General features: G+C 43.1%; 1 non-coding gene across 1 annotated transcript; it reads right to left on the minus strand.

Annotated features, from left to right (window-relative positions):
* Positions 1–23,583: 23,583 nt before the first annotated feature.
* LOC142452252 (small nucleolar RNA SNORA33) lies at positions 23,584–23,715 on the minus strand. Its single transcript, XR_012785275.1, has one exon. It is a non-coding gene; the product is annotated as a small nucleolar RNA SNORA33 (small nucleolar RNA).
* Between the last annotated feature and the right edge of the window lie 3,812 nt (positions 23,716–27,527).

Here is a 27,527-nt window from a genome sequence, read left to right on the forward strand (position 1 = left end):
CTTTTCTTCTAATTACTGCTTTATTCTTTTTGAAACAAAGTTACTTATATAAATTCACAAATACTAATTACTTTCAATACTGTAAAGCACCAAAAACTTTGGCAAAAACCAACAATTACAAAAGCAACGGTAGCAACAGCAGCAGCTGTAGTGGATACAGGTGAACCCACATGATTTGAAATGTCATTGTCATCAACTAATAATGGCCCCTCTGACAGGAGCACATTAGAAGATCCAAAAGGTATGTCAGCAGAGAGTTTCCGCCTGGAAGGTATAATGTCGATATCATGATGCAAATGAGCCCGGCTTGCAAAAAGCATATGTTTGTTGCTATAAGAAACTACAGAGATATTTTAATTTTTAAAAAGAGTACGTTTCTATCAATAAACTGCACAAAGACTGTTATAGAGCACATGGTGTGACCCCTACTGACAGCGTCGCTTAGTGTGCCTGCCCCCACCCCACTCCCATCCCCCTAGTGATGCCACTGGGCAACGAAGGCTTAGGTGGTTTCGTTCATGTGTCAAACTAGTTTAAAAATTAGTATTAATTGAGAAGTGTTCAAATGGATGCAAAACGTGTCAGCAGAAGGGATTAAAAGCTTGTGTTCAATATCTGCAATACAGTGGTGAGGAGCGCGCTGAACGGCACAAAAAGAAAAAACAGCAATTCCCAATCAAATTCCCTCAAAACTCCTGACATGCAAGCAGGTGGCCCGGCCTCTTCACGTCCTCCCGCCCAACCCACAGGAAGCAGCAAGTCATCCAGGCCAGCAACAGCGTTTTTGCTCCTTCCCCAGGACAGCTATGACCTCTCCTTCTCGTATCCCTCTCAAGCATCTCTCTAGATGTGCAGGAGAGCATTGAGGCTCGACTGAAATCCCCAATAAACCAAGTTCAATGCTTCCTAGGAGTAAGACTATTGCAGTCAGGGAAAATACAGTAAATGTCTCTGCAGTTTTCAGGATACAAATTAATAAAGTTGGCTTCCTGTGTTTGAAATCTCAGTAAATCCCCCCCAACACACACACACACACACACACACACACACACACAGGATGCAACTAATTATTGGTATGTGGAGAAGGGGGAAACTTGAAAAACACACCCCAAAATAATCCTTACTGATATTAAAACCAGAACAAAGCTACCCCTTTTAAAGAGAGGCTAAGGCATCTTCCTGAGCATAAGTCTGCCTTGGAAATGGGTGAATGCTGTGCCGATTTTAAAAGAAGGAAGTAGGGAAGAAATGGAAAAAACAAAGGCAGGTTGGTGGCGAGAGAGAGCTCTGGGGGCGTAGTAGTCCTTAGGAGTTGGGCTACTAACCAACAGACCAGCAGTTCAAAACTACCAGCCACTCCACGGCAGAACAAAAACGCGGCCATATGCTCCTGTAACGAGTTGCAGCCCTGGGAACGCACGAGGGGCAGGTCCAACCTGCCCTACAGGGTCACTATCCCGTGGCAGGGGGTTGGGTTTGGTTTTGGGGTGCAGAGGGAGACTGTACTATCTATCCTCCAGAGTGTGGGAGAATAGATCCACTTAGCAGGATGTAGTTTTCTTAAGCAAATAGGCTCCCTAGTGCGAGGAGGGTGCAGGGGGAGCTCTTACAAGATCAGAGAAAGGGGCTGGAACAGAGAAATGTACAAGAAGGTGCCCATTTCCAAATAATGTGAGCCACACCTGCATAGGATTCTGCCTGCTGTTTCCTAGACAACTTCACTCCGCCCCACCACCACCACCCAGCCCTCCCCAGGGAGGGGAGTCAGGGACCCCAAGTTACTAGGCTTCCTCCTGTGCCTATTTCCATGTCTCGGCTTCATTCCTCAATTCCTCCTACCCGCTGGCGCCCCTACACCACAGACACCCCTTCCCCCCTACACACACACACACACCCGCCCCCAAAGTGGGCTTTTGAAAGAACAGGGCCTCCCTGTGGTTCTTAGAGAGGCACCGAAATTCTCAACACGTGGCCTCTCCCTATATTCTTGTGAAGTCCAGGTCCCACGTTAGGTACGCGCTCAATACCCCGAGAAATGAATGCAATCAGATCAGGATGCTCAGGACAGCTGGCTTCCAGCTCCCCCTCCCCAGGGCCGCCCCCGCCCTCGCAGCCGCCCGCGCAGGTCCTCTCACCGGCTTGCCGGCCTGCTCGCTGGGCGCTGCCCTGCCACCGGAGTGCCAATAGAGGGCGCCCGCCGCTGAGCCGCACTGCCCGCAGTCCTGCCCCTGGAGCCAGGTCAGAACAGCTTCCCCAGTGTGTCCCCTTTGCTCTGCGCAGAGGAGTGTGCCCACCTGTGGAACAGAACCTGGACTTTGGTCTTGGAGGATAAGCTACTTCCTTTCCCTGAGCCTGAGACGTCTCATCTAAGGAAATAGATAACAGGAAAGAAAAAATAGTCTCTAAGCCACTGTTGTGAGGCATGACCAGGCATACAGCCGTCATACGTGCACAACAAATATGCCTTGAGGTTGCTGCCATGTTCCACATACTGCGGGGGCACATGGGTCATCTAATGAGGGCCAGTGTCTGTTCGGTTGCAGGGTCCCAGGGTAAATCAGAACTGGACCCTCGCTCCTCGGTGTCCAGGTCATCCATGCATGGCTTTTACGTCACACAAAACATATTTAAACATGTCTCTGTAACCAGTGAAGAGTGCTGTCAGTGTCTTAGTCTCCTTAGGATGCCTTCAAATTTAGGTACAATTTAGTCCCTCTCAGAAGGGCCACGCATAAAGGATGATAAATCCAGGGTGCAATCTGGCATTGATGAACAACATAATTACCCATCAGTTCTTTAATATTTCCTCCCCTTACTATTAAGGCTTATATTTGTTTCACCCAGTCATCATGTTAAATGTACATATGTTCACTTGTATGTTTGAGATTGTTCAGTACATGGAAGTCAAGATAGATAACCCTCCGGAAACAGCAACAGGAGTAAATGGTTCCCTAAGGGTACGGGTGGAGGGGGGGGGAGGGGACTGATAGCTTTAATGATTATATAACTCCACTCGATGAGCGTGAACAACACAACTGTATAAGAATGAATATATTGGATTATATAAGATATATCAATAAAACTATTATAAAAATAACTAGGACCAATCAAAGCAGTGGCTTCCATGAGAATGATGCCCAATTCACTTCACGGTGGAGATGTCAGCTGAGAAGTTTATGGGATGTGTTTTAGGATTCCAAAGGGGTCCTCTTAATAGGGTATCTTGAGTCAGAATCAACTCGATGACATGGAGTTTTTATTTATCCTATTGTACTTTTAATATTGATAGATTTTCTCAAAGGACACAGGTTGATCACTGAGGTTTAATATGAAAAAGTTTTAAGAAAATAGAAAACGACATTGGTGAGAAAAGGGCCAGTATAATTGCACGGAAGGACCGTTCTCCACTACAACAAGGTACCTGCTCACTCTAGGAAGGTGGCAAGGCTGGATCTAGAATTTCCTCAGGAAACCTGACACCATTAAGCTTACAGACTGGCTTATGTTCCTTCAGACTTCTCTTTGTTCCCCAAACGAATAGGACATTGGGAAAGGAACGCGGTTTGAGACCCTTGGGGATGCCCAAACTGCTCTTCTGACATGATAGTAATAAAAACAACCCATAACTGCTCAAGGCAGGGTTAGAGAGATGAAAGTGTATACGCTTAGATGGGGGCTATGTCAAAAATAAATCGCTTCGTGCTTTAAGATGTTGTTGAATAAAGGTTTCTGTGATTGTGTAGCTGTACTTCTGGACTAACCCCTTGTATAGGATATCTGGTGGCAGAGGGTTTATGCATTGGGCTGTGAGCCACAAGGTCAGTAGTTCAAAACAGCTCTGAAAGATAGGGTGATTGTCATAGTCTTGGAAATACCCGGGGTAATTCTACCTGCCCTACAGAGTCACTGACTCCATGGCAGTGAGTGAGAACCCACTGAGGGGGGTGGGATTCAATCGGAGGTGTCATAAGTGAGGCAGCATGGATCTGAGGAGGCTTACAGCAGCTACTTCCACATGCTTCATCCGCGGTGGGCAAATTTTCACGCCTAGTGCTATTAGATGCCTGTATCTAAATCAATTCCATGGCCCTTCTGCAAGCCAGAGGGCTGGGTCATTCCTGGTCCTCTGAGGGACGTGCCCTGCCATCCTTAGATGAGCTCATGAGAGTTGAATGAATAAATGAAGTAGGACCTGGAGGAAAATGGTGGTCAGGGACGGGGCAGTGCCCTACAATTGTGTGAGGGATATACCGCTGGTACTGGCAGAGAACTTCCAGGATCATCATCTTTTTGCCAAGAGGCCTTGTGTCTGTGAGGAGCTGACTCCTTTCCCATTGAAACTGAAGTCTCTTCTGACTGAAAGTAGGATGGACTCGCTCAGAGATCTCCCTCTCACCCTGCTGCTCACTGAAAGCTGCTGCTAGTAGTTGAGGTCTTAGCGGTCTCCTGCCCCTTTTTAGGTAGTGGGGTCTCAATATATCAGGGTTCCCAGTGAAGGATTCTATGGTCAAAATGTTGAACGATAGAAAAAGTGTCAAAAGAAGATTTAAGGAATTTACAAAATCACTGAACCATAGAGAATTAGTCAATGGTCCACTGTTTCAAGAACCAATGGTGTTGAAGGAAGAAGCCCAAGCTACCCTGGAGGTGTTAGCAAAAGAGAAGGCTCCAGGAATTGATAGAATACCCAATGAAATGTTTCAACAAACTGGGAGTACTGGAAGCACTCACGTAGCTATGGCAAGAAATTTGGAAGGCAGCTACCTGGCCAACTGACAAGAAGCAATCAGTATGTGAGCCCCTTGCAAAGAAAGGAGACCCAGCTGAATGCAGACATTATTGAGGAATATATCACTGCTATCACATGAAGCAAAAGTTTAGGGGAGATCATTTAAAAACAGCTGCAGCAGGACATCCAAAGGGAATGCTAAACATTCCAGATGGATTCAGGAAAGGACATGGAACAGGGGATATTATTGCTGACATCAGATGGATCTTGACTGAAAGTAGAGAATGCCTGAAAGATATTTGTGTTTTGTTGACCATGTATTGACTATGTGGATCATAAATAACTATGGGTGACTGGGGCAATTGGATTTTATGTCCACTTGAAGCTGAGTGAAGCGTGGGGGTGGAGTCCAACCTCTCAATCAGATCATAGCCGGATGTTGCCTCCTTGTAGTGCAGTTTTTTCCATAAGAAAGACAGTGAGAAGCTGCTGCTTCCTCTCCCTTGCCCTTGGACTCCATCCTCGGAGAGATTTTGCCTCCAGTGTGGCTCCAAGGCCACTAACCCTGGGAGTCAACCTCCCAGCTGTCAGTACCCTGCCATGTTGTCACCAAACTCAATCCATGTGACTCTGCACCCAACAGCCTCTGTTCCTGCTTCTGCTTCGCCCTCATCTTCATCATGGCCCTGCAGCTACGTGAGTCTGAGAGGGCTTGACTAACATCAGACCGATGGACATGATTTGCACGGGGCTAGGATGCTTTCTTAATACGAAGTTCTTTCTTACACATGTATGAGTGTCACTGGTTTTGTTTCTCTAGACGACCCAGCTTGGCATAATCATACTGAGAAGAATGGGAATTCCAGAACACTCAATTGTGCCCATGTGAAATCTGCACCTTGGCTAAGAAGCAGTCGTAGAAGCAAAACAAGGGACCACTGTATGATTTTAAATCAGCAAAGGTCTGCATCAGGGGTGTATCCCCGTCACGATTCTCATTCAATCTGTATGCTGAGCAAAACTCAGGAAGGTGACCTATATGAAGCGAAACATGGCATCAAGGTCGGAAAAGGGCTTATTGACAACCTGTAAGATGCAGATGACAAACCCTTTCTTGCTGAAAGTGAGGAGGACTTGACAAGGTGAAGGTCAAGGATTATAGCCTTCAGTATAGATGACAACTCAATGTAAAAAAAAAACCCAAATCCTCCCAACCGGATCAATAGATAAGGTCATGATAAATGGAGAAGAGATTGAAATTGTCAAAGATTTCATCTTGCCTAGATCCGCAATGTTTATGAAACCAGCAATCAGGAGATGAAACTACACAATGTTTGGGGTAAATTAGCTGCATAAAATCTCTTTAAACTGTTGAAAAGCAAGGATGTCACTTTGAGGACTAAGGTTCCCCTGACCCAAACCAGGGGATTTCTAAAGGCCTGATATGCATGTGAAAAGTTGGACATTAAATATGGAAAACCCAGGAAAACCTGATGCATTTAAGCCAATGTTACTGGATAAAGTACCATAAACTGCCAGAGCACACAGATGTGTCTTAGGAGAACAACCAGAATACTGCTAAGAAGTAAAGATTGTGAAACTTTGTCTCACATGTTATTGCAGTTAGGTGCCACCAATTCAGTTCCAACTGAAATATACAACAGAATATATAGCATCCTCACCATTGCTCTTCTGTTTGAGCCCATTGTCAGCCACTGTGGCATTCCCTCTTTTTGAGGGCCTTTCTCTGATGCTGCACCTCTACCAAACTTGTCTTTTTCTAGGGACTGGTCTCTCCTGACAACATGTCTGTGTGAGGCAGGGTTCTCTAGAGAAACAAAACCAGGATGTGTATGATTTTAGATAGATGATAGATAGATAGATAGATAGATAGATAGATAGATAGATAGATAGATAGATAGATAGATAGATATAGCAAGAAGGAATAAAGCAGCTAATTAGCCCATACAACAATACAAAGGACTCAGTTCAACTCACTTTTGTGGAACAGTTAATATACTAAAAGTCCTTCAATTCATGGAGGGGGCTTCAGTCCAAGGTCAAGGAAGCAGACAGCTGAGTCTTCCCTCAGGCAAAACAAGCAAGTCTGCCAGCAAGCAGCAGACGGCAGGATGGATCAGCAACCATCAGTAGCATGGGAGCTTAGCGAAGCAGGCCCGGATGGAATATCAAAATGGAATATTGAACTCAAGCAATGCAAGGCAACAAGATCCACCAGCCTCACACTCAAGTGATTTACTCAACAGCAGCGTGGCAAAGTGGGTCTCAAAGGAGCCTCAAGTTCTAGCGACATGATCCATGGGTTGGGTGGCCCACATGTAGTATAGCACACAGGTTGAGGCAGAGAACCAGCTAAAGCAGCACCATGCAGGTCCGATCACCAGGGAACAAGAGAGATTGAGGAAGGCCTTGAAGAGCCAGTTATCTCTTTGTCCTCCAATCAAACTGTGACCTGATTAATTTCCGTCCACATGTTCCTATTGGCCAGGTTGACACAATAAACCCAACTATCCCAAAATCTCTGTAAACTTGCTTCTAATGAACATTAGTATTGTAGTTGTTCTTGTTCCAAGAAAAACTTGTTGGTTCTTTTGACAATCCACGGTAATTTCAATATTTTTGCCAGCACCATAATTCAAATGCATCCATTCTTCTTCAGTCTTCCCTATTTAATGTGCAGCATTCACATGCATATAAGGCTATTAAAATACCATTGCTTGTGTCAACCACTTATGAATGCTAAAAACATATATCTTGCTTTTCAACACTTTAAAAAGTCTTGTGCAGGAGATTCACCCAATACAATGCCTCTTGATCTCTTGACAGTTGCTTCCAGGAGCATTGATTGTGGATCCGAGCAAGACAAAATCCTTCAATCTTTTCTCCATTTATCGCGATGGTGTCTATTGGTCCAGTTGGGAGGATTTTAGTTTTCATTACATTGAGCTGTAGTCCACACTGAAGGCTGCAATCCTTGATCTTCATCAGCATGTGCTTCATGTCCTCACTGTCAGCAAGCAAGGTTGTGTCATCTGCATAACTCAGATCATTAATAATACCTCCTCCAATCCTGATGCCATTCTTTTTTATATAATCCAGCTTCTCTGATTATTTGCTCAACATAAAGACTGGATAAGTATGGTGAGAGGATACAACCCTGACATACAATTTTCGTAACATTAAACCATGCAGAATTTCTTTGTTCTACTTGCACCACTGCCTCTTTATCCATGCACAGGTTCCATATGAGCACAATGACATGTTCTGAAGTCCCCATTCTTCTTCAGGCTAGCTATAGTTTGTTATGATCCACACTGTCGAATATTGTTGCATAGGCCATGAAACAAAGCTACTTTCTTCTTTGAGCCAAGATCCATGACATCAGCAGTGACACTCCTTGTACCAAGTCCTCTTCTGAGTCCAGCCTGAACCCCTGGCAGCTCCCTGTCAATAGACTGTTGTAACCATCATTGCATGATTTTCAGCAACATTCTGCTTGCATGTGAGATTAATCATACTGTTGAATAAGTTGAGCATTGTTAGCTCACTTTTCTTAGGAATGGGCACAAATATGGATTTCTTCCAGTCAGTTGGCCAAGTAGCTCTCTTCCACATTTCCTGGCATAGATGAGTGAGAGCTTCCAGTGCTTTTTGAAACATTGCCATTGGTAGCCCATCAATTCTATCAAGAGAGCCTTGTTTGTGGCTAATGCACTCCGTGCAGCTTGACTTCTCCCTTTATCAGCATCGGTTCTTTCTCATGTGCTACCTTTCGAAACGTGGACTCTCGACTGCTTAGTTCTGGGGGGGGACAGTGACTCCGTGTATTTTTTTTCCATCTTCCCTCAGTGCTTCCTGCATCATTCAATATTTTGCTCCTAGAATCTTTCAATATTGTGAATCAAGGCTGTAATTACTTTTTCTTCAGTTCGAGATACACTGTGCAGGTCCTACCCCGGTGGTGTCCTAACTCGAGGGCTGTGCGCATTGCATTATATATAATGTAACTTTGTCTTCGTGAACTGCCCTTTGAAATTTTCTGTTGAGCTCTTTAACTTCATAATTTCTTCCACTTCCTTTACTCTGCTGGAACAAGTTAGATTGAGAGCAAATCTCAGAGTCTTTTCTCCCATCCATTTTGATATGGCTTTTCTTTCTTTTTTTAAAGGACCTTTTACTTTCTTTGTAAACGATGTTCTTGATCTCCCCTACAGCTCACCAGGTCTGCTGTCGTTAGCCTTCAGTGAGCCAACTCTCTTTTTGAGATGCTCACAAATTCAGGCTGTAGTTGTTGATGTCAGGTGCCAACGATTTGTTTCTGACCCGTACTGACCCTATGCATAACAGAACAAAACACTGCCCAGTCCTGTGCCAGTCTCATGATTGCTCCTGTGTCTGAGTGCATTGCTGCAGCCATGGTGCCAATGCATCTCCTTGAGGGCCTGCCTCTCCTTCACTGCCCCTCTACCAAGCATGATGTCCTTCCCAGGGACAGGTCTCTGCTGACACGCCCAAGCAAAAAAATCTTACAAAATTCCGGTGGGATATACCTAAGGTCATATTTTGGCTCATGTGGACTCGTTTCAAGTTTCTTCAGCTTCAACCTGAAACTACACAGGAACAATCGATTGATTGTTCCACAGTCGAGCCTAGTCTCCTTTTAGCTGGTGGTATCGAGGTTCTGAATCGTCTCCTCCCACAGATGAAGTGGCAGCTTGATTTCTGTGTATTCTTTCTGGAGAAATTCAAGTGGATGGTCACCTTTTGTGATGTTAAGAAAGGCATGGGCGATGAAGTCATTGGTCTTGCAACAGTCTGTCATGTGACATCCAGCTTCTTTCCTATCACAAAGGCCAGCATTCCCACGACTGCTGCTTCCTCTTGGTTGCAACTTTCACATTCTGATTGCCAATAATTCTCAATGCCTCTTGATTGCAAGCTTGATAGGCTTCAGACTGCAGACATCGGTAGCATCCTTGACTTTCTGCATCTGTAGCTTGGTGGTTGGGGCATACATTTGTGTAACAGTTGCATTGACTTGATTTCTTTATAGGTGGACAGATGTCATCCAATCACAGACAGCATTGTGCTTCAAGATGTATCTTTAAATTCCCTGTTTGACAACGAATGTGAGGCCATTCCTCTTGAATGTGTCATTCCCGGTGTAGTAAGCTATGAGTTTGATTCACAATGGCCATGACCAATTCATTTTCGCTAATGCTGAGGATATCAACCTTTATGTGTTCCATTTCATTTTCTACTTCTAATTTTCCTAGTTATACTTCACACATTGCAAGCTCTAATTATTAATAGATGTGTGCACCTGTTTCTTCTCAGTTTAAGTTATGCCCCATCAGCGAATGAAAGCCCCTCAGGCATCTCCATACACGTTATTATGGTCGACTTGGCTTTGAGAAGGCAGCTCTTCCTTTGTGATATTTTGAGCCCTCTGACCTAAGAGGCCCATCTTCCTACACTCTCTTACAATATTCTGCTGACATTAATGGGGCTCCCATCATCTGACAATGTTCCGCTGCTGTCCATAAGGTTCCCAGTGGCTAATGCTTCTAGATTGGAAAGCCTACTCCTTCTTTGTAGCCTGTTCTTCTTCAGGAAGCTGTGCTGAAACCTGCTCACTTAGGGTGACCCTGCTATTTAAAATGCCAGTGGCACAGTTTCCAACACCACAGCAACACAGAAGCCACCACAACAGACAGACAGGTAAGTATTATCTCACATACTTGGACATATTATCAGGAAAGACCAGTCCCTGGACAAGGACGCCCTGCCTAGTGTGGTAAAGAGTCAGCATCCCCGAAAGGGAAACTCTCAAGGAGGCAGATTGACAGTGTAGCTGCAACGGTGGACTCAAACAGAACAATGGTGAAAATGGTGCAGGGCCGGGCAATGTTTTTGTTCTGTTGCACATAGATAGGGACACTATGGGTTGCAACGAACTCAACAGTAACTAACAATAATGATTGGGGTGGGCCCAAAACTTTCTCCTGGAGTTTACCCTGAAGAGGCTTTTAACAGAGGAAGATAACTTAGGTCACAAAAGCAGTTGAATTTGCTTAAAAATAAATCAATGACAAATGGGAACATTCTCCTCAATAACCTTTTATGATTTTGATTACAGTAGAACCTAGCACCTTGACACTAATCTGTTCTAGAAGCAGCATGGAGATGTGATGCAGTCGAGTTCTGAAGCAGTTTTTCCCATAAGAAATAACTGAAAATAGATGAATCCGTTCTCAACCACCAAGCTTTTACCCTAACCTTGCCTTTTTATGCAAAACATTACAAAGAAATTTCATAGTAAATAAGTCAGAGTTAAATAATATAATTTAAATAAGAAACAGAACATTTGAAAATAAGTTTCTAACAAGTACCATATGTTTCATACCTTGAGATGGAAAGAGGATCTGGATCTGTGGACACGGATGTGGAGAGGAGGGATGGAGAGAGTCGTTGTTGACTTTCTCTGAAAAAAAAAATCTGTCTACTCTGGTCTGCTGTTGGCATTTCCTTAACTGTTTTCTAAAAGGGTTGATCTCAGCAAATTAAACTGGGATGCTAAATCAGTCACACGAATACCTCTTTTGTTTTTTCAGTAATCTCTTTTTTCAGTTCAATTGTGGTTCTTTCCATTTTCCTTTTCTGCTTTTCTGCATTGACTTTCTTAGGACCCGTGTTTTTTTTATCTAAAAACAGTACAAAAAGCCACCAAAACGAAGAAAATTATAGCAAAAACCCAGCTGCAAAAGGTTTAAACACCATGTACTGACAACGTCAACTAACACCGAGTGACGGAAACACGAACTGCTTTTGTTTACAAAACTTATGTGTGTCGGGTCGGATTCCGATGTTTTGTGCCAGCTCCGAAGCAAAATGCTCTCGACATTTCACGTGGAAATCCGATTCTGTCGAGCACCGATGCGCTCGGGTGCTGGGGTTCTGCGGCAGGAAGTGTTTTGTGTTTTGTTTTACCCCACAGGCTACATCTGGTGGTCTTTCTTTTTGCCTTGGCCAGCTGAGAACGTTGTTTGTTTGATGAATTTTCACCATATGTATTAGTCTCCTCTGGCCTGGAGCATGGCATAGGATGGAGGAGCATGGAGTATTCTGTATCAGGGTACCGTAAACTCCACTGCTTTAACAGCACCCATTTGTCACCTGCCAGCTTCTTACAGGAGATCAAACATCTAATCACAGGCTGGCTGGGTCCTCTTCTCAAGGATTCATAAGGTGTCTAGTTCAAGGTGCAGACTGACAGTATCTTCTGCTAGAAGCTCCACGAAGCAAAGCTCTCCTTCCATGCTGCCTCAAGCTGCTGGCACAGCCCCTCTCCTTGCATTTGTCGGGTGGAGGCCCTTGTTGCCTTGATAGTCTTACAAGGGTCACGTTGATCTCCTAGAGGCTGCCCTCAGATCCTTGCCACGTGCGCCAAATGCATTTACTAAGGGCTCCAGGGAGCCTCAGAGGCGGGTGATGAGTGAGGTAGCAGGTGAAGAGCAGCCGGAGGGGGAGACACACCCAGCTCCGCCACTCCATCTTGCAAAGCTGTCTGCTGTGCAAATTTCCATTTCATCTATTAAATGAAAATCTTAAGATATAATATTAATCAAATGATATATGCAAAATTCCCCACATCATACCCACCCCCCCACCCCATCACCCCCAAACAACAACACTTTTATTGAGTTGCTTTTATCTCAGAGTGACTCTCCAGGGAAATGTAGAAGTGCTCCCTGGGGTTTCTGAGACTTTAAATCTCAGCAGGAGCAAATGACCTCCTCTGTCTCCCTCAGAGCCACTGGGGAGTTTTAGCTGTTGACCTTGCAGGCAGCAATACAACGGGTAACCCACTAGCCCCCCAGGACCCACAGCACCTGTGTAACAGAAGTAAAGTCATTGGGGAATAAAAAGAATAAAATCCCACTGAAGCAGCAGCTCAGAGGAGGAAGAAGAGGCATTGCTGTTTCTCATAGCATCTGTGGGTGCTCAGGCCAGCAATGGAAAATGTTGAATTTATAGATCCTCATGAAGCATCAAGTCTGGCTTTGAGACGTGTACCATCTGCTTGAAATAATGAGGCAACAAAGCCAGCAAACACTTTAGCTTTCCTGTCCTCTTTCTCAAAGAGTTTTCAAGCAGGACCTGCAAGAACGCTGATCCCAGGAGGTGCTCTGATCCCAGGAGGTGTTCCCTTGGTCTTTGGCAGGATTGCCACAATTAGAACCTCGTGAAGTCTTGCCTTGGCATCCCCTGAAGTACCCCACAAAGAGACCAACTCTCAGTGGCTCAGAGCAAGCCAGAAAGGCTGGGCTGGCCATCAAGGAATACATCCCTCACCTCTGCCAGGTGAGACTATCCATCAAATCAGACTGTCTCGGAGGACCTCAATGGGGAACTGCAGGTGGGAGAGCAGATTTGCTAGCTGTCAAAACAAACAAACAAAACATTGCTATGCATTGAAACTCACTATCAAGAGTGTCACTTAGTACATCACAAATGAACCATCTTCGTGTTATGGAGGGCAGAAGACCAAATCCGTTTTACAAAAGCTAAAATCAAGGCGTAGGCAGGGCTCCTTTCTTCTGGAAGCTGCCTGCACTATGTGGCTCTGACCTCTCCGTATCATTCCTTTCCAGACACTGATCCTCCTGCCTCCTTCTTCCAAGGACCCGGCGATTCCATCGGGCTCATCCACAGGTGCCCTATCCACCCGGCTAAGTAAATAAAAACTCAACCCATTGTGATAGAATCCATTCTGAATCACAGCAACCTGAGAGGACTGGGTAGAGCTTCCCCACCCCACCCCACCCCACAGTCTCAGAAGAGGTAACCCAGTTGGGTTTGGGTTGCACTGCAAACCTGCAAGGTCAGTAATTGAAAGCCTCCCCTCCCCCCCCCACCCCACCCCGAGCCTCTCTGGGAGAAAGGTGAGGCTATCTGCTTGTGGAAAGATGTACAACCTTGGAAACTCTCTATAGGGAAGCTATGAGTCAGACCCTGTATCGAATTTCTGAGGTTGCTCATCTCTCTGTGAGCTGAGGCAGAATGGGAGTCCTGGCGGCTAAGGGTGACCCCTTGTGGTGCTGATGGCTTGAGCAGTTCAAAACCACCAGCTGCTTCGCAGCAGGAAGAGGAGGCTCTCTAGACCCATGAGGTATTATAATCTCAGAAACTCACAGGGGCCATTCTGCTCGTCCCACAGGGTCACTATGAACTGGCATCGACTCCATGGCAGTGAGTTTTAATTTTGAAGAGTTAGAATGACTGCACGTCGGTGAGTCTGTCCTTATGGAAGCAGACTGCCACATTGTTTTTTTCTTTTTTCAGTTTCTATGGAGTAACTAGTGGGTTTGAACCCCTGATCTTTCAGTTAACAGCCAAGTACTTAACCAATGAATCACCAGGCCTCCTTACCTCCCACCTCCTAATTGGTTAAAGGAAAAAAAAACACTCATCTCTAGCTCTTTACCCATCTTAACTTACAAATAACGTAGGGATTAAACGCTTTTCACAGAAGTACGTTGTGTCCCTTTAGTAAGAAAAATGTGTGATTTTTCTTGTGAATAATCACAAGAAAACAAATGATCATTCAAACTTGATTTCAAATTTGGCCATTAGGGCACTATTGAGATTTGAAAACAGAACCTATATTTGAATAGTTCTCGGCCTTTCTTCACATCCATCAATGTTTGCCATCAACGGCCGTAATCATCACTCACACCCATGCACCCGTGATCGGCCACCCTCGTGTCTAACTGGTCTCTAAATTTATATGACACCGTTTTTACTTTTTGCCAGTTCAGTGACATACACAAATTACTTCACCGTTGTACCAATTAAAGCATTTCAAGAAAGTGGGGGAGATGGAAATGAAGATTAAAATAAAAGGAGGAGTATTCCAAATGGACATTGATGGGTCATGTCCCAGTGTAATTGGGTGCCAGGTGGTAAAGCCATGGAGTAATCCCACTGGGCTCTTAGTCGCTCAAGAAGTAGAAGCAAAAAAGAAAGAAAAGAAATAGGAGAAGCTTCCCATGTGAACACAAATGCTTGACTCCTACAAATTAAAAAGTTGCTAGAACCTTCTACTCTCCCTTATTTATGCATCTCTTTTATTTGGATCAGTTCCTTTGTTTTCCCTCTCCTCCTGCATTGCCCCTTCTGAACACATTAGTTACTATGGAAACATTGGTGTGAATGTCAGAAGGCTCAGCTCAGAAATGCTGCATAAAGTCAATTTATAGAATGGTCTGACATTTATCTCATGTTTGGGAAATTTAAAGAATGTGTGGTGTTCACAGCCACAAAGAGGGGTGTGTAGTAAACCCTGGGTCATATGCAGATTTTAATTTTATATATGCTGAGAAATCATACAGCTTTATCTGTCAGGGGAAGAAAATCAACAACACAACAACATCAAAATATACACACACATACACACACAAACAAGAATCAGGTTTGGGATTTGAAATTTGATTCATTTTTCATCAGTTCCAGGAGGATTTCCACTTTCTGAGTTTGTACCGCTGATGGGATGTCAAAATAAAGCTTTGGGGATAAAAATTATGGTTGGTTTACTGTTTAACTTTAGCCTGTCAATAAGACAAATGGGATTATCCATAATAAGTATACACAAAGCAGGAACAATATTAGTTAAGGACACAGAAATGTTCATATACATGCTATAAAGATGCTTTTTTATTTTAAACCGTTTTATTGGCACACACATAACATTATCATACAATTTAATTGCTCAGTCCTATTAAGGAGAGTTGTACAAAATAGTCTTCCCTTCTGATGCTACGTCTCACAGTGTTAGCTCTATGTAATGTAGCAGCTAACATTTATAGTGTACTTACTATGCCTATGTTAGACCCCATGTATCCATTCATATGAGACAGCTGTGGGAGTGCAGGGCCAGCATTCAACGTCAGCTGGAATGGCTCTAGAACTTGTCCCTTTAACTATTGTAATGATTAAACTAAATTATTTCTCTGTGACAACGTAAATTAATAACTAACACCGTGGCCAGGTAGCTTTGAATGATCAGTTCTGGGCTAAAAAGAGGCAAATTGACCATCAGTTTTAAGTATTTTTCTCTAAAGGTCTTGTCCAAAGCCTTAGGGTTTGCCACATTTTCGTGAGAGACACAGTGGATTCTGAGTAATTACACTTCGATAATTAGTTCATTTCAGAGGAAGGCCTTTGTCCTTTGTTTCCCAGTCCCATTCGCATTTGTTCTGGCAAGAGTCCCTCTTTTCACCCCACAAAGTCATGCTTGTTTGGAGTAGGTACGCAGGTAGGCTATGACTCAGGTCTAAGCCAATCAGCACATCTCATCTCCTTAACCTCAAGGTATGGTTCAAAGGCAGGCACGCCACCCCATAGAAGTGCCACGTTCCATATTGTTATTTTTAAAACGGCATGGGAGCCACATTTCCAGTTCCCAAAGCTGATGGCCACAAGGCAGAGGTCAGGCATGCTTCCACATTCCATTTCCTTATTCCCCATGCTGTCACCAACCACCCCTTCCCATGGCCCTCCATTTATGTGGCTGGGCTCGACAATTCAATGCAGTCGCTACACAGAATTCACAGAGGATGCTCACAGTGATGGGGCTTTTATTAGGGAAACTAACAGGTGAGAAATGCTGTTTCCTTTCTCCCTTATCCACAAGCCACCCTCTCGTTGGCCCTCATCTCTGTGGATGACACAGAGTTCTTTGAGAGCTGCTAATATAATTGCCCAAAGGGTATGCCTCGGTGCTGGAAACCTGCACCCAAAGGTACTCAGCTTAAGCTTTAGGGATTAGCACACCCAACTCCCCCACGTGCCCAGACATCCCAGTCCACAAGCCAGCCTCCTGCATAGACGTGTTCAGCTCTGTGGCCTGGGAAGTCCGCCCTGAGTGCATTTTCATCCCATGCTCTGGCTTCTGGTTCTACCCCTGCTGCTGCTGTTTTCTGGTGACCAAGCTGTCTCCTGCAGGTTCATTGCACAGGTATCTCAGGGTCCAAAGGATGTGCTCCACTCCCGGCATTTCTTTCTCGCTGGTAGTGAAACCTCTGCCCACCCTTCTGAGATGGCTTATTTTATACCCAGCAGCATGACCCGCACAATGAACTCTGTTAACAATCACACACAGCTCAGTTGTATAATCCAATCAGTGTCTTCCCCAACCTTCTGGCTCAGACCCCACAGGAAAACAGAGGTTCTTCTTGGTGACAGTAATAAAGGCTATGGCAAGAAGAATAACCATATTAAATTCTTTGTTGCATTGTAGGTAGACATATATTTTTAAAAAGAGTTAAGGATAAATGCAGGACTCCAAGAATTTCATACAGAGACTGAATGTCACATGATAAGTTGAATGAATAAATTGACTGAATGGATACATGCTTAATCTCTGAATAGGACAGTGTCTGGATAAATTAATGATCTTGTTGTGAACCACAAGATAAAAGCATCCATCATCACAAAATTAAGTTGAAAGTAAAATAATGTTATCAAAGCAGCCTATTTTAATTCTTCACCCATTCACGACAATGTATAGAATACGTTCTTGGACTAGAGATTTAAGACTGATGATACAGAAGTAGTAAGCTATGATTCCACATTCCAAAGAAGCAAGGAGACAGTCTGAAAGATAGGTCTATAATTGAGTAGCCAGTACTCAACATAAAAACTGAAATTCGACAAGTGTCATGGGAACAGAGACGATAATGGCTACCTTTGTTTGGGAAAACCAGCAAAACCCCAACACAGAATCAGTCAGCTGGTGTGAGAGATGTGTAAGACTGGGGAAGAGGGGTGGGGTTGCTGGAGACGCACATTTTTGAGTAAAGATGTGTTGGTGTGGAACAGGGCGGCGTGTTCTGGGAGCAACCAAGATTCCAGTTGCCAGGACACGGGGTCTGGGCCAAGGCTAACTATCTCGATGAGATTGAAATGTGTTCATGGCCTTACAGCTCCCCTCCCCCTTAGCATGGTGGGACCTGTGACTTCTCTTCCGGGCACAGGTAAAGGGATTCAACTTTCTACTCCCATAAAGAGTTACAGTCTCAGAAACCCGCAGGAGCAGTTCTACCATGTCCTATAGCGTCAGGAAGAGTTGTAATCAACTCAATGAAAGTGAGTTTGGGTTTGTTTGTGTTTTTAGAAGGTCTCAATCCAGTTGGTTTTGAGCCAGTCAATAGGACATAGGTGAAAGTTCATAAAAGAGGACCTAAGCCCTCCCTAACTTGAGAGAAGCTACTTGTGGGGTTGATGAAGTAGGCAGCCGTGTTGGGGAAGCTCACGTGGCAGGGAGCTGCGGAAAGGCACCGTAAAGCACTAGGGTGCTCAGTCAAGGGCATTCATTGGGTCAACAACCTGAATGAGCTTAGAAGCAGGTCCTCCCCCAGTCAAGCTTCCAGATAAGAACGCAGCCCGGACAACAGCTCAGCTGAAGCCTTATGAGTCTCTGAGCAAATGACCCAGCGGAGACATGGTTGGGCTCTTGATCACATACATATTGTAAGATCATAAGTATGCATTGTTTGAAGTTTCTACGTTTGTGGTAATTCTTTATGCTGGAATGGAAAACAGTTACAACGGTTACAACGGTTACGCTAGACTGGCCAAGACGCTGTGGTCACCATTGTCACATGTCTTGCACGGGTTTACCTACACGATTTTGATAGCTAAAGGGACAATTTGCTCTCCCACTGGTAAGCGCAAAACGAACTGTCTTCCTAGTCAGCTGCTCAACCATGAGTGTTGAAGGCCATTAAGACTCAGCCTTGAAACGGCTGAGAAGTCTCATGACCTATGTGTTTGCTGATTTCTTCTGTGACTTTACGCTTTGAACAGACTGTCAAGGACAAGAAAGCAAGCAAAGTCTGGGGAAAACAGGTGGTTTAATTTTCTCAAGGATGTCTGGCTTGGCAGAAGATAGAGTTGCTATGTGTATCAAATGTGCTTGCTTAACAATGAGGCAATTAACCCCGGGTTGTTTCTGCATGGATATAAGGAGTGTATAGAATAAACTCAGGTGCTTCGGTCCATCAGACTACTGCCCTCCCAAAACTTTCTGTCTTTCTTTTTTTCCTCAATCCTCACTCCCCCTTTTCAGGACTGTTCAACTCGTCAGCTGGCTCTGAAACATGAGTAGTGTGCTTCGACTTGACATGCTGAACTTGACAGTCACGTGTTGTTGCTGCTCAGGATCTTAGCTGCAGCTCCTGAAAACTCTTGGCTTTTAATCAACTAGTTGCTCTCTGATGATGGGGGACAGAAAACAAACAAAACAGATGCTGAGACAGACAACTTTAAGGATCAAAAGACAGCCATAAAGAAACAAATGAAAAAGTGCATTTACTGCAAAACACACGGTAGTGTATAAAATCTTCAAAAATCTGGGTTTCTTTGTTTGTTTGTTTTTGCTGAAGCTTGTTCCTTGTCTCTGCAGTCTGACTCTGTCTCTTCGCACATTGATAATTTGCTAATAGGGGATTGATGACCGGGGACCAAAGAACTCACTGCTAGGATGGGTAGGGGACATCTGCAGACAGTGAGACTTTGGGTTATGGACAGGTGGTCTGCAGACAACCCAGGCCAGCCTCTTAGCGTTACGCATATGCGCCCTCAGAATGGATTGGGTCCACACTTACACACAGCCAGTTCTCAATCAGTCCCCTTTGCTTGCTGCGTGGGCGACTTTTAAATCATGGGAAAGCTCAGGAACAACAGTGGGAGTGGCGATAACATCAGGGGAGGGGTAAGGGGAGGAGAGAGTGGAGTGGGGATGGGAGAGGAAGGAAGGGAGAACCCATCACAAGGTTAGATATATAGCCCTCCTCTGGGGGGAGGAAGAACAACAGAAAGATGGGTGAAGAGAGACAATGGACAGTGTAAGACACAAAAGGACAATAATAATATATAACTGATCAAGGTTTCATGAGGGTGGAAGGATGGGGGAGGGAGTGGGGAAAAAAGAAGAGCTGACACCAAGGGCAAAAGTAAAATTGTCTGGGAAATATTGGTGGCAACATATGTACAAGTGTGCTTAATACCATTGAATGATGGATTGTTATAAGATTTGTAAGAGCCCCCAATAAAATGAATTTTAAAAAATCATTGGGACGTTCCAAGCCTTTTCTGGCACTGAACAGTAAATAAGAGTTGTATGCACCTGTTCCGACTTATCTACTTAAATTTGGCTTAAAGACACACTTAGCAGCAGATCTCATTCATAACTGGGGAACTGCCTATGTGATAAAAGCACAGAAGTGATTCAGTCACTATCACAATTTTAAGTGAAAATGTTATGCTTCTAGTACTATAAGGTAGTCATAAAAATACTTTTTACCTTGGTTTTTAATTAAACTCCAAAGTAGTGTGATCGAGGAGGACTGTAGGGTGTCTGAGACTGCTCGGCGGGGCTTCCGAGGCTCTAAATCTCTTTGAAAGCAGACTGACTCGTCTTTCTCCTGTGGAGCACCTGGTGGGTTTGAACTGCCGACCTTGTGGTCCGCAACCTAATGCCTAACCCACTGTATAACCAAGGCTCCTAGAGTGCTATAATACATGATTATATACCCTCACAAGTTTATCTAACTAATAGATCTAGCTAATATATCTAATATCTAACTAATAACTAACACTAGGCCTGATAAACATGCACTAGAGGGCTTCAAAAACTTGTTGGAAAATTCTATTACTTTGCTATTCTATTTTATCACAAAATTTGTGAAACCCCTTTTATCACTGAATTTAGCAAAATTTTGTTAAGCTAATATATCCTAGGTGCAAAAACAGAGCAAAGGCGATCAGAAACTTTTAACCAGGTAGGAAAATCAAAGTGCAACTGAAATAAAATACCAGGAAAAGAGGCATAAGAGTACCCCAGGGAGCTTCCACAAGTTTGGGGAAGCATCCCAGTAAGATTGAGTTCAATTTTGCCATAACGCTTTGAAGCCTCTTTGTGTATGCAAGAATTATGCATAATTTACTCCCGAAGTGCAAAGATAAACCAGTATTAAAAAATAAATAATAGTTGCACTGACATCCATAGGTTAAAGATAAAAGCTCAATAGCCGTTGCCAATATTCTGTTAAACCACTTTTCATACATTTTATATACAAGTTTCCCCTGCTTTTCAATTTCAAACATTTCTGTGAAGCCTTTAGTAAGCAGAACTTATGTAAAGTGTAAAAGCAATTACCATTACTGTTAATTTAAAATTGATGAGAAAAAAATTTAGCACTCCCAGAACCTAAATATAGCCTACTAGTTCATACCAAATAACGCATACAGCTGAAAGTAACACTAACATATGGTGTTCACAGATCAGGGTTCAAGGCTATGGCTGCTTGATGCTAAGATACTGAACATCGTTCAGGAGAAGGCACCCTTCTCGTGACTCAGGGCTCAGGACACATGCTGCCTCTGTAAAGGCGGCAGCAAAGCAAACACTGAACACTCGTTTTGATTTTTGTCTGTTCCCATAACAGTGAAAGTCTTCGGCTTTCTTTTCCTAGTGAAAACAAGTACCTTTGTCAAAGGGAAGTGATGTAAAAGCAAAGTGTGGGGAAGCAGGAGACCCCAGTTTTAAATCCCTTTGAAAACTAGAGCTAGTGGGGTAACTACTGAACATGAAAATTACTCAAACCAGCCTGGTTAATGCTTTTAACAAGCTGTGTCGAGACAGATCCCGTCTGAATCTCTCCGTGGTGAATGTGCTCACCAGATGAAGGTCCAAGTGCACCCAGAGGCTGCTGGGAATCAAGAACTAACCATCAACTCCTCCCTCACTCGCTTGCCTCTCTGACTGTGGTCACTTGCCTGCTGCTGTGCTTCTGGAAGCCAGGTCACTGGTATTTCAAGTGCAAGCAGGATAGTTCATGAGAACCAGTCTCAGTGGAGCTTCCAGAATAAAACCAGGCTAGAATCGAGGGGAAGACTGCCCATTTCTGAGGAACTAGCCACTGAAAACCAATTATAGATCCTTGACTCATATAATACTGGAAGATGAGCCTTTCAGGTGGCAGGGCACCCAGAATATTTATGGGAAGGGCTGTCTCCTTAATAATAAAGTAGAATAAACTTTCATGATGTGGAGTAAAACTTTTTAGGACCTTGAAATGTTGATGGGCATGACTCAGAATGAGGAGAAACAACTGTAAGCATACACTAATGACTGGAAAGTGGAATGGGCGAAGTTACAATGTAGGAAAGTTGGAAGTCATCAACAAGAAGACAATGTACAAAGATGGCTATTGGTGATGGCTATTGGACTGCCATGGATCATTCGGAGTTGGACAGTCTTACGGTTTACTATGGTGGCAATGACAAATCCATGCAGAATGCAATGGAAAGGGGACTGTTGCCGAACCTGTTAGGTTAAAAATCTAAAACCATATAATTTGATCTTCCTTTTGACCCAATATAAATTTGTTCTGGTTTTAAATATTTCCTGCTTTCTTTTCAATTGAGGTTTTCCCCAGGTTTATTTTGTTGTTATTTTTGTTTGCTTGTTTGTGTTCTGGTATATTTTCCATATTAAATCCAGGATAGGTAAATCTATAGTGACAGTAACTTGCTTAATGGTTTCTTGAGAGTATGGGAAGGCAGATTGGAGGGAAATGAGGAGCTAGTAGCAATGAGCACAAAACGGAAGAAAATGTACTGGAACTGATTGTGATGATAATAGTACTATTCTTCTGACACGACTCAACTATCGAAGTGTATGATACATGAATCATGTCAACAAAAGTTGTGGTTGTTAGGTGCTATGGAGTCAGCTCTGACATGTAGTGACGCTACGCACAACGGAATGCAAACCTGCTCCATCCTCACAGTTGTTCCTGTGCCTGAGCCCATTGATGCAGCCATGGTGTCAATCATCTCCTTGAGGGTCAACAAAACTACTGGAAAAAGAAAGAAAGAAAAGAACCAAAGTTGTGAGAAAAAGAAGTCCAAACTGTAGTAAAGACATGAGCAAAAGCAATAAGGCTTGAAAATTGACAAAATACCAATGAAAATATTTCAATAAACTGTTGCAGCACTGGAAATGCTCAGTCATTTATGCCAAGAAATTTGCAGCAGATATTCATCTTTTGTGCCAATCCCAACAGAATATGGAAATGAGTGAATAGTACCATCCATAACATATGCAAGTAAAATTTTGCTAATGCTAATTCAGAACCGGTGATAGCAGCTGTTCAACAGGGAGCTGCCAGAAATTTGAGCTGGATTCAGGAGAGGATGTAGTACCGGGGATATCGTTGCTGACATCAGCTAGATCTTGTCTGAAAGCAGAGAATATTGAAAAGTGTGGATCATATGAAACTATGAATACAATTGCAAATAATGAGGATTTCCCAACACTCAATTGTGCTCAAGAGGAATCTGTGCCAAGAGACAGTTATTCAAACAGAACAGAGGGAGATCAGATGGGCTAAAGTCAGAAAGGTGTGCATCACGGTTGTATGCCTTCACTTTGCCTATTCAAGGTGTATGTTGTGGAAATAACCCAAGAACCCGGGCTATAAGAACAAATATGGCAACAAGATTGGAGGAAGGCTTGTTAAACAACCTGCCATATACAGGTGACAGAAACGTGCTTGCTGAAACGAAGAGGACTCACTGATAAAGGTCAAGGAAAAGATTGAATTCAGAAGAAGACATGGCGTAAAAGGTGCTATGGAACCTGGCTGAGAGCAGAGAATACCAGAAAGGTGAGTCTTATTGACAACGCACTCATCCCACTGAAGAACCAAAGCAAATTGTGAACAATATTGCAAAGGATGAGAATTCCAGAACACTTTTTTTTTTAACATAGCCACTTTCAGGGACCTTAATGATCTCAATTATCCTTAAGGCTCGTAACATGGCTTTACTACTATTGCCAGTTTTTTTCTAAATTTCTGCAGAAACACTAAGTAAGCAGAATCAATGGCTGGCTTCCAGAACACTTAATTGTGCTCAAACAGAATCTGTACATAGGCCAAGAGTTAGTTACTCAACCAGCACAAGAGTTTAAAATCAATCTGCATGCAGACCAAATCAGAGAACATGGACTACAGGGAAAAGAAGGTGGCAACAGAATTGGAGTAAAGCTTATTAACAACCTGTGACATACAGATGGCACAATCATGCTTGCTGAAAGCTAGGAGGACTTGAAGCATTAGCTGACAAAAGATCAAAGACTACAGCCTTCAGTATGGAGTTCAAGTCAATGGTAAGAAAACCAAAATCCTCACACTGATCCAATAAATAACATCACAATAAGTCTAGAAAAGATGAAAGCTTTTAAGGATCTCATTTTACTTTGATCCACAACCAATGCTCATGGAAACAGCCATCAAGAAATCAAAGGATGAATCTGTTGCACAGAGACTATTTTAAATGTCAAAGAGCACTGATGTCATTTTAAGAACTAAGATGTGCTTGACCCAAGCCATGCCATTTTTAAAATCATTTTATTGGAAGCTCTTGCAGATATCATACTCTTCCATAGTTCATTCCATTTCATAGTTCAATCACATCCAGCAGTATTATACAATTGTTACCAATATCTGTTTCAAAACATTTTCTTTCTTCTTAAACTCCTTGATATCAGCTTCACTTTATCCTCTCCTTCCCCCACCCTACCGCCTAGGAACCCTTATTTATTATTATTATTATTATTTTGCAGTATCTTACACCATCTAATATATGCATTCACATACAATTCTGTTTTGTGGGGTTATACAGCCATCAAAACTATCAGCTCTCCCTACCACCTCCCCTCTTCCAGCAGCCACAGGGAACTCCTGTTACTATTTCTGAAGTTATCTATCTTGTCTTTCATGAATCAATCTTAATTATACAAATGAATATATGCAAGTCTAACGTGATTAATGAATTAAAACAAATAAAAACCATAATAGTAAGGGGAGGGAATATAAAAACCAAGACGATAGTTATGTGTTTCATCAGTGCTAGACCATACCCTGGATTAATCATCTCTTCCATCTGACCCTTCTGAGAAGAACTGTCCAATTATCTTACAAGTGGGTTTTGGGTCTTCACTACATCCACACTCCTTCACATTAATTTGCTTGGTTTTGAACTTCTGACACCTACTCCCATGTACACCTCCTGATCTCACAGGCTGGTGAGCTTCTTCCATGGACTCTGTTGCTTCCTGACTATATGGCCACTTAATTAACTACAAGCCTTTAGGAATGCAAACCTTATACAGCAGAACCCCAGACCCCGACGTTAATCCATTCTAAGAGGAGCATCAGGATGCAATGCAGTGAAGTGCCAAATCCATTTTCCCACAACTAAAACTGAATTACCATATATACTGGTAATAATATACAGGTAGTGAATAAGTCGCTTTTCAGCACAAAAAATGTGCTGAAAAACTGGGGTTCGGCTTGTACACGGGTCAGTGGTACCCCTGCCAGGTGTAACATCTCATAGGTGATTGCCGTTCCTCCGATGTTCATTCAAAGCCTCACTGACACTGCAGGGCTTTGAATGTTTGTTTACTCACATCTAACCAATCAGAGACGTCCTATGACGTGGACAGCTCCAATTCGCAAAAGCACCTGTAGTGATTCGCCCGCAGCTAAACTGGTAAGGATGTGCCTGTGGCTGCACTCCATCTCTCCCCTCTGGTCTCTGTGTTAATTCACATCCTGCATCCCCCACCCGCACGGACTACCCCTCCTCCTGGCTAATATGCCATGGTGGGGCGGGGGGCGGGGAGCATTACCATGAAAGTTCTTTTTCAAAGTCTTGTTTTTTATCCTATTAGAAATGGATACTCTTGAACCATAACAAAAACGCCAGTCATATGAGGCTGGTTTCAAAATGAAGGTTGTGTCAAGAGCAGAAGAGAGCAATAACAGTATTGCAAGTAGGGAATTCTGTGTTGACGAAAAGCAAGTGAGGGAGTGGTGGAAAATGAAGGCTGACTTGGAACAGATTCCAAAAGCTAAAAAAGCTTGTCATGGCTTAACATCTTTTTATGGGGCTCTAGAGAGTGAATTGCATAAATGGGTTATGGAGTGTCATCAAAATGGTTACTGCGTTTCACGCATGGGAATCCACATACATGCTCTACAAATGGCTAAGGATGACGAATATAAAGCACCAGGCATGGAAAAATTTGCTGCATCAGAAGGATGATATACCTGCTTCATGAATAGGTATGGCCTACTATGTTTGAGACAAAGAACAAAGATTTCCCAGAAATTGCCACAAGACCTTGAAGAAAAAATTATGTCATTCCAGTCATTTATTATAAAACAAAGGATTTATAATTATGACCTGGCAGATATTGGGAATAAGGATGAAACTCCCATGACTTTTGATCTTCCAAGCAACAGAACTTTGGCAAGTTTAGGAGAAAAAAAAAACATTTTCTCAAAACCACAGGAAATGAAAAAAAAAGACCACTTTACAGATGTTCTATCATGTTTGGCTAATGGAACTAAGCTACTTCCTGTCATTGTTTTTTTAAAAAAGACCTTGCCTAAAAAGATCAATTTCCCACCAAGAATTACTGTGCGTGCACATGTTAAAGGCTGGATGGATGAGGACGGAACAAAAAAATGGCTGGAAGAAATTTGGAAACGATGACCAGGAGCAGCCTTAAAGAAAAAGCCATTGTTACTTGTTTGGGATATGTTCAGAGCCCACCTATCAGATGACATAAAAAAATTAGCAAACTCTAGTAAAGTTAATTTAGCCGTTACTCGAGGTGGGCTTACATCTGTGCTGCAGCCTATGGATGTATCTTTGAATAAGCCTTTTTAAAACCGTGAGCAAAGGATGTGGCATGAATGGATGTCATCTGGTCAAGCCCAACTAACAAAAGGAGGAAATCTCATGAAGCCTGACATAGAGTTAATAGCAAAGTGGGTTCAAGATGCATGGAAAGACATTCCAGAAGACATGGTGTGACGTGCCTTCCAGAAATGTACTATTAGTAATGCTATAGATGGCAGTGAAGACTGCGCTTTGTATGAAAATGACAGCAGTGATGGTGATGACGGCGATCTCAGTGAGGACAGCGTCTATGATGACCTCACACCAGCTGAAGCTCTGCATTGGGATACGGATGATGATGAGGAATCCAGTTTTGAAGGATTTTAACTCTTTACAGTTTAGCTTGGTTGCTGATTGAGCTCAGGGAATAGTACTCTTAAGGTATCATTGTTGATACCTGATTGTTTTTGTTGAACCTATTTGCCACTTACTGTGCTGGTTTACTAATGTTAAATGACTTATTGTCCTTTTATTTGTTTTTTATATAAAATACATATTTAAATACATTACCCCACTGATGTCTCAATTATTAGTAATTTTATTTTCATTTGTTTTGATTATTGAAACTCACCAATAGCTTCTGCATTTTCCACCCTAGGCTTATACTTGAGTCAATCCGTTTTTCTGGTTTCCCAGGTAATAATTAGGTACCTCGGCTTATACTCGAGTCGGCTTATATTCGAGTATATATGGTAATCCATTCTCGGCCACCAAGATATTACCCTAACCTTGCTTTTCATACAGAACATTACACCAAAATTTCAAATTAAAAAAGTCCAGAGATAAATAACAAAATTTAAATAAGAAACACAACATTTAAAAAGTTTTGAACAACTACAGTATGGCCCATACCTTGATATTGATGAGGATCTGGATCTGTGAACACAGATGTGGAGTGGAGCCTAAGGAGAGAGAGTCATTGTTTGGAAGGGAATCCCCTTCCATCGAATCT

The sequence above is a fragment of the Tenrec ecaudatus genome, chromosome 6 (genome assembly GCF_050624435.1).
Source record: "Tenrec ecaudatus isolate mTenEca1 chromosome 6, mTenEca1.hap1, whole genome shotgun sequence".
Taxonomy (NCBI): domain Eukaryota; kingdom Metazoa; phylum Chordata; class Mammalia; order Afrosoricida; family Tenrecidae; genus Tenrec; species Tenrec ecaudatus.